The sequence below is a fragment of the Lactuca sativa genome, chromosome 2 (assembly GCF_002870075.4).
Source record: "Lactuca sativa cultivar Salinas chromosome 2, Lsat_Salinas_v11, whole genome shotgun sequence".
NCBI lineage: Eukaryota > Viridiplantae > Streptophyta > Magnoliopsida > Asterales > Asteraceae > Lactuca > Lactuca sativa.
Window position 1 is genome coordinate 224252855 of NC_056624.2, and position 7920 is coordinate 224260774.

The 7920-nt window shown below is 29.8% G+C and overlaps 1 long non-coding RNA gene across 1 annotated transcript; it reads right to left on the minus strand.

The window, feature by feature from the left end:
* Positions 1–248: 248 nt before the first annotated feature.
* On the minus strand, positions 249–2271 carry LOC111883616 (uncharacterized). The gene is made up of 3 exons (XR_002847494.3): positions 2007–2271; positions 583–1457; positions 249–503 (listed from the first exon to the last, which is right to left on the minus strand). It is a non-coding gene; the product is annotated as an uncharacterized LOC111883616 (long non-coding RNA).
* Positions 2272–7920: the final 5649 nt, after the last annotated feature.

Consider the following 7920-nt stretch of genomic DNA (forward strand, 5'->3'; position numbering starts at 1 on the left):
AGGCAATAGGGGTCGAAAATGACTTTTCGATGAAAGGTTATTTAGAATAAATAATCTTAACCAAGTTGTAGAATATATCACAAGATTTCCATACATATAAAGAACGCCGAAATCCAAGTTATAACGAAGAAGTTATGACCCGTCGAAGTTTCGCGACGGAACCGACACGGCACCGGGAAGCGTAAATAGTGAATTTACGATAGAGCGAGATTTAGCCTTAGAGATCTAAACAAAAGTCGTAGAATATGTTAAACTAAGAACATCGATAAAAAGAACGCCCAAATCTGACTTCGTATTCGTATGAAGAAGTTGTGATTTTTCGAAGTTTCGAGTTAGCAGTGTACAGCCCAAAATTCGAATATTAGATAGAGTGATTTTTAGCCGACACGACCTGAACGAGAATCGAAGATCTCGTTAAGAGTAGCGTAACGAGAAAAAGATGGACGAAAACGGATATCGGATGAAGAAGTTATGAGGATTTAACGGCCCAATCCTGTCCCGACCTGTTAATAATATAAAATTTAAAATCGAGTCAAAATTAGCCGACGGAGTATAAACGAAAGTTGTAAAATACGTTCCCACCTTCGCGTGGATATAAAGAACGTCAAAAACGGAGCTCGTATGCGAAAGTTGAATGATAAACAGGCCATGGGAATATATAAACTATAAAGCATTATAACGTAATCAAGAAATTTAGCATCCTTTAAAATAGTTAAAACAAAAGACAGAATAAGTACGCAAAAATGACAACATAACATCATAGAAACAGAAAAAACATATAGATCTGAATTCTCACTCCAACTCCAAATCAAAGTATAACCAAGCCAATGAGCTCATCTACACAAATTCATCTTAATAGTAAATCCTTGTGAGATTCAATGGAAACCTTCCAATGATTTACTCTCAGGAACCCTTTCTCGTGCTATAAAGCTCAACTTGCAGCCACCCTTTATGCCTAAATAGTATGCTAATGTCGGGTCCATGTTGGATTGATGGTTCGAGAAAGTTTGCAAGGTTAACAACTTTGCAATCATCAGTTTTGGTATCAAACCAAAATATTACATGCCCTCACATGATCATTATTCGATCAAAAAATATTTTCCCCGGTTTGAAACCAAAATTAATGATTACAAAGTTGTTAAGCTTACAAGCCTTCTCGAACCACCGGACCCGATATTAGCAGCCTATTTAGGTATTGTTGTAAAAGAGTGGCTGCAAGTTGAGGTTTATAGCATAAGAAAGGGTTCCTGGGAGTTAATCACTAAAAGATTTTCATCCATCAAGACAAAGTTTGTGTAGATTGCTATGACTTGTCATCTTCATTGCCATGTGTAGAAAACTCTTTGGCCAAGAACATGATGAGTATGTTTGATAAAACACCTCCTTGTACGTTCCCCAAAGTCGTTCACTGTTGTCGTCATTTTTGCCATTTATGAAGGAGGGAGTACTGAGTAGAGCTGTCAAATATTCAACGTCACAATATAATTAATATGACAAAATAAAAAAGAATATAATCGGCAGGTACAACGATTAACATATATTGATTAACTCAATTACCAGGTAAAATTACTACCAGTGTTCTAGTAAAGTGCTACTAGTGTTGAACAGCTAAACTAATTGTTGTAAGTGAAACCGGGTTCACTTAGAAATATAGTTGGGCTGAAATGAAATGATGCTGCATACAACATTTAAAGATGGCAGAATGTTCAACATTACAAGATCTAAAAGTTATAACTATAACTCGAATGTGAAAATTCAATTTTTTTACAGAAATATCTTAAAGCAAGTGCGATTTTAGGGTTGTTAGCATTTTGCTGGTATCACTTTAGTCTTAAGGGTTAATCACTGCCTTATTGGTTGTCAGATTCTTAGATCTACACAGATCTAATCTATTTGGTGACCTTGCATTGATAGTCATCGAGTCGGAGGCAAACAGCGAAACAGAAACATAAACAAACAAACAAAACAAGACTTTGTGAGCAAATCTAGTCCGTTGATAGACGTACCGTGAACGGCGAATCTGCCGACACCAAGAAGCAGCGGCAAGCCGGCGAGGTTGAGATTTGAGGTCAAAACAACTGAGCAGAAAACTGAAGAGAATAATTTTCTATTTGTATGTCGTAGCAAGTTTACAAATGTTTTACATTTCCCGGTGTGAAGAGAAGTGTCGGCGTCCTTGCTCAAAGAAGATAGAAACTAGGTTACTGCGAGTGTCGATACAAAGATCTAACGGCACCTATATAAGAGATGTAGATTGCTTCGGAGTTTGTGCTTTTTCCTTGACCGAAAATATATATATATATATATATATATATATATATATATATATATATATATATATATATATATATATATATATATATATATATATATATATATACTGTGAAACCCGTATATTATACGGGTTGATTAAAACAAAATGTTAAATAGAAACGATTAATTGAGAAGTTTATTTGAATTTGAAATTTGAAATAAATAAAAATTATGAGAAGAACATACAAAAAAATAAATAAATTAAAATTATTGTTTAGTTATCAGACCCGTATACCCGTATACTAAACATGTTAATTATAACAAAATGTTAAACACAAAGGTTTAAACTGTAATTTATTTGAAATTGAAATTGAAATTTAAAATTTAATATTTGAAATTAATATCATTATGGTAGGTTTAATTTATGGAAACTAATTAATAATATATTAGAAATGGAAAATGAAATAAATGACAAGTGGAAAATAAATATATCTCTAAATTATGACAAAATGACATGTGGCAAATTGAATGAGAGAATGACATGTGGCAAAATCATTCTTATTTATTAGGGTAGATATATATATATATATATATATATATATATATATATATATATATATATATATATATATATATATATATATATATATACACTAGCCGTCTACCCGCGCAAAGCGGCGGGCGGCGAATAATTTGATCTCTTTAAAGTTAAAACCATTTTGCGTTCACTTCGAGAAATGAATATTAAATGACATCTATTTTTCAAGAACATTACCATACCATATTAAGGGGGTGTTTGGCTAAGTTTTTTTAAAACAACTTATTAGATTCCACATCACTATAAGTTATAAAAGTGTTTGGATTAAAATAACTTATTCCAGTGGGGAACCTCTAATACGTCATTTTTTCATAAGTTAACATACACTCACTTATTAACTTATAAGCTAATAAACTAATAAGCAATAAGTTTTTTTTGCCAAACACCCCATAAATGGTTATTACTTCCATTTATACATACCCAAACCACTTGTACTGTTTATCGTCCTCTTTTTTGTCGTTTTCCTTAATTCATTTATTAATTTAATGTCCTACTAAGTAAAATGCTAAAATATATAAATAATAGTTTATAAAAATAAACCTTTAGAATATCAGGTGTTGTGATTCAAAAGTCGATAAATAGGCCTTTGAGAATGCCAAAATACTCAGGTGTCAACTTGTTCATTGTGATTTTAAACCAAGTTTGGTCACAAATTAAAACATTTTCAATGATGGTATATAATTTAAGGATTCATATTGATTTAGATTCTCGAAACCTTAAAATATTGAACAAAATCTATATAGAACCTTATAATAAGGACAATAAACACCGTAATCAGGAAGTCCATGTGATGAAACTTGATATTATAAGGATCAATGATGAAAAAGGTTTCATTTTTAGAATAATCAAGACGAAAAATATACAAACTACCTTAATCATGTCAAATCTTGTATTTAACCATTCTTTATTGCAAAAGTAAGATGTCAAAATATACAAACTAATGATAATACAATGCTCTAACTGACCCTCTTAGTTGAGTTCTTTGAACCTGCAAAGCCAACACATTAAAGAAACATAGTAAAAACCTTTTTAGGAACAAACATGATATAATAAAGCTTTCACCCAATATATTTATAAGATAAAAATACAAAAAGTTAAAAATGATGAAATTAATTACAAGTAAGGATTAAAATAAAAACTTGTTAAGAAAAAGCCATCTGCATGAGGGATATTTGAATCAACATGCATTTTCTGATGGTTTCAAATTTTGAATTATCCAAAATTCAGGGAAGGAGATAGAATTTGTTGAGAAATATAAGGATTCAAAACACATGTTAAAATTTAATATTATTTTATTGATGACTACTTGTACTATTAGCTTAATGATTTGAACGTCTTAAAAAAATAATATTATTATATTCAATTTATTATTAGAAATAGTGAGATTTCTTTTATAAGATAGTATATATATATATATATATATATATATATATATATATATATATATATATAGGGAAAAGTGAATATACCCTTAATGGTATATAAGCTTACGTACCCAAATACACCATAATACGTCGTTTCGTTTGATATATTAATTATAATTTTGTTAAACTTAAATCTCTAACTTGATTTACTTTCAAGATTTTCGAAATTTCACTATTATCTTCCTCTCACATCACATTTTTTTGCCGACCACCTACTAGGCTATATATATTGTAGATGAAAATGAAAATTATTTAAGAGGAAGATAAATATGTAATTTATAAAAATCATGGAAGTAAATCAAGTTATGAGTTAAATTATAAGAACATTGGACAATTAGAATGTATTATATGATACAAAACGACGTGGTATGATGAATTTGGGTACCTAAGCTTATATACCTTTAAGGGTATATTCACTTTTCCCATATATATATATATATATATATATATATATATATATATATATATATATATATATGAATATATATATATATATATATATATATATATATATATATATATATATATATATATATATATAGGATTAAATGTGAATCACAAATATAGTATGAATGTTTGATTAAATTCTAACCATTAGATTGAAAAAAGTAAAAGGATGTGATCATAGGGTACATGGTATTAAGATAGACTATCATTATTATATAACTACACTTAATTACTTATAAATGCATTTTATTAAGAGAGAGAAATGAGAAATACATGTATCTTGGGAAACAAAACCAAATTAATTATTAATAATTAAATCGTAAAAATACAAATTAATTTTTTTATACGTTTGAGAATTCAATTTCCATTTTTATCATTATAATTCTTAGAGAATATGTTTTTATTGGAGATTGCTTTGAAAATTACCTAGAAGATAAATGAATTTTCATTCTTACCATTTTAATTCTTGAAGAATAAGATTTTACTGGAGATTGGTTTGAACGTTTCAGGAATATAATTCTATTTTAATTCTTATCATTCTCCTTCTTGAAGAATATTTCATAAATTACAAGTTTATATATAATATTCTTAAAGAATAAGAAATTATATACACTTAGATAACTAACATTCTGGCAGAATAACATAATACAATGCTTTTCTTAGTAATCAAGAACATCACCGAGAATTAAGAATGATAGGCCGGCGATTCTTTAAGAATTAAAGTTATGGAGCTCACTTGTTAAGAGAGTATGTTTTCATCTTTGTTAACAATAGTTGGTCGTATGGTTGGGTTTATTTGTGGGTATGAATTTTGTTTAGAACAACTTCTAAACTAGATAAATTGATTGAATAAGACATTTTATGTTATAATGTACTTGGTTATAAAAGTTATAACTAGTTTCGTCGTATTCGTTATGAATTATTGTCATGTATAAATTAGAGTTTGTTGAATGTTAGAAAGCATGATAAAGGCACTTCATGTTTTTATGTGATAAAAGCATGATAAAAACACTTCCTGGTTTTAAGAAAGGCGTATTCTGAATGAATTTGGGTTATTGCAAAATATATTTTTGAATCAATTGATTCTTCAAGAAAGTAGGTTAACAAGTTTACTTATTAACTCTTTGTATAATATGCTAATTCTTACAGACTGTATTATTTTTATATCCATCTTTTTTCAAAACATAATATTGTAATTGTTTATAAAATGTATCTATTCTTCAAGAATTTGTTAATTAACTATACAAACCCTGTTTTTCAAGACACTAAACAAAAGATTTTCAAAAACTTATAGATAATAACAAATTCTTTAAGAATATAATAACAAATAACTCTATAAATATATTATAGAAGAATATGAATGCATATATATAATCACGTATTCCTTTTTTAAAATTACCAATACTTTACACATTCTTGAAGAATGTGACAGCTAAAAAGCAATTTTCATTTTTTAAATTGATAAAAAAAAAATATTCCCGAAGAAAAAGTCATGTTAAAAGTATCTAGAAAAGACAATTTTATGAAATTGATTTTTGATGACAACCATATAAAAAAAATTGTCACCTGTGATTATCTAAGAAGGATGTAAGTAAGATAATATGTGACTAACAAGAGGATTAAAAAGTTGTAACGTATCTTCAATTTCCTTCCATATTTATCGGTTTGTTATTTTAGGATAATATAACCATATGTTATGAAAATACAAAAACACCGTTATCAAATGATTGGACCATATTTGGTCATACATTCACACAATATTTAAGGTTTATATATGATCTCTCTCTCTCTCTCTCTCTATATATATATATATATATATATATATATATATATATATATATATATATATATATATATATATATATATATATATATCAAATGAGAACCATTAAAAGTTAAGAACTTTGAGAACCATTTTAAAAGCTACTACTAATACATGGTGACATTATTGTAAATAGAGTGAAATAACTAGCCAATTTGCATAATTCCTTTTCCCGATCTAAAAAGTCGTTTTCTTTCATTCCTCTCCATTGTTTTACAAAATCCCTAACTCTCTTATTCCCCTTTGCGGTTTCTACTCCCAGCCAAAATCCACCACCACCGTCCTCTGCCAATCGCAACATCTATTGTTATCGCTCCTCTTCTTCACCAGCATCTCCACCTCCAATAGCTCGAATCAAAATCGGAGTTTAAATTAAGATCTATTTGTTCATAAATAACTTTTAGGTTTGGCTAAAATCCAGCACCGCCGCCTTTCTCCACTAGTCGCAGCCTCCACTGTTGTCGCTCCTCTTTTTCACTGCAGTGTACCTCCTCCAACAACTTAGATCTAAACCGAAGAGTAAGGTATTTGTGACAACCCGAAATTTCCATTCGTACAAACCCTACAGTCAAACACTTCAAATAAAAGTCAAACACATTTCTGCTAACTTTTAGCCAATTTAAAGTCCGTTTGGGTGTTTTTAATATTAATTCTTCAAATGAACGAATAAAATGAAGTATTTCAAGGAGTATCGGGTAACATTTAAATCAACCAACACCTTAATTAGGTGTTCACGGCCAAACAATATGGATTTTGGGCCGTGAACTCCTCTTGGCCGTGAACTCATGCATATAGCATGAGTTTACTCCTCATTTCCCCCATTTCTCACTTTCAAGTTCAAGAACTCCCATAATTCTCTCTCAAGTATCATAACACCTTTCTTCCAATCTTCTAAAAATGTAAGTTTTTCTTCCTTTGATTTGTTTTTATAACCCTTCATCTACTTGTTGTACACCATTTCATCCATGAAATCTTATCTTTTTCCTTAGATCTTCAAGTGTTCTTCAAAACACCAAGAGCACACACTAGTGTTCTTGGACCTAAACACCCAAACAAGCTCCTATATTGTAAGTACTCTTGTCATGGCTTGTTGTATACTAGAATGAACTTGTTTACACCTAAGAAACATGAAGAAATCTGGAATGGAATGGAGTTTACGGCCAAGGCATCTCCTAAGGCCGTAAACTCTATAAAAGGTGCAACGTTGCCCAAAACTCTTTCTTAATGCTTAGAACTTGGACTAGAACCATTCACCATTGAACGAAGGACCTTAAACTACAAGTTTTTGGGGTTTGCCATGGGTTTACGGTCGTAAACCCACTAGGGCCGTAAACCCTAGGTTGTAAACTCCATTGAGAGTGGTCCTTGGGCCGCGA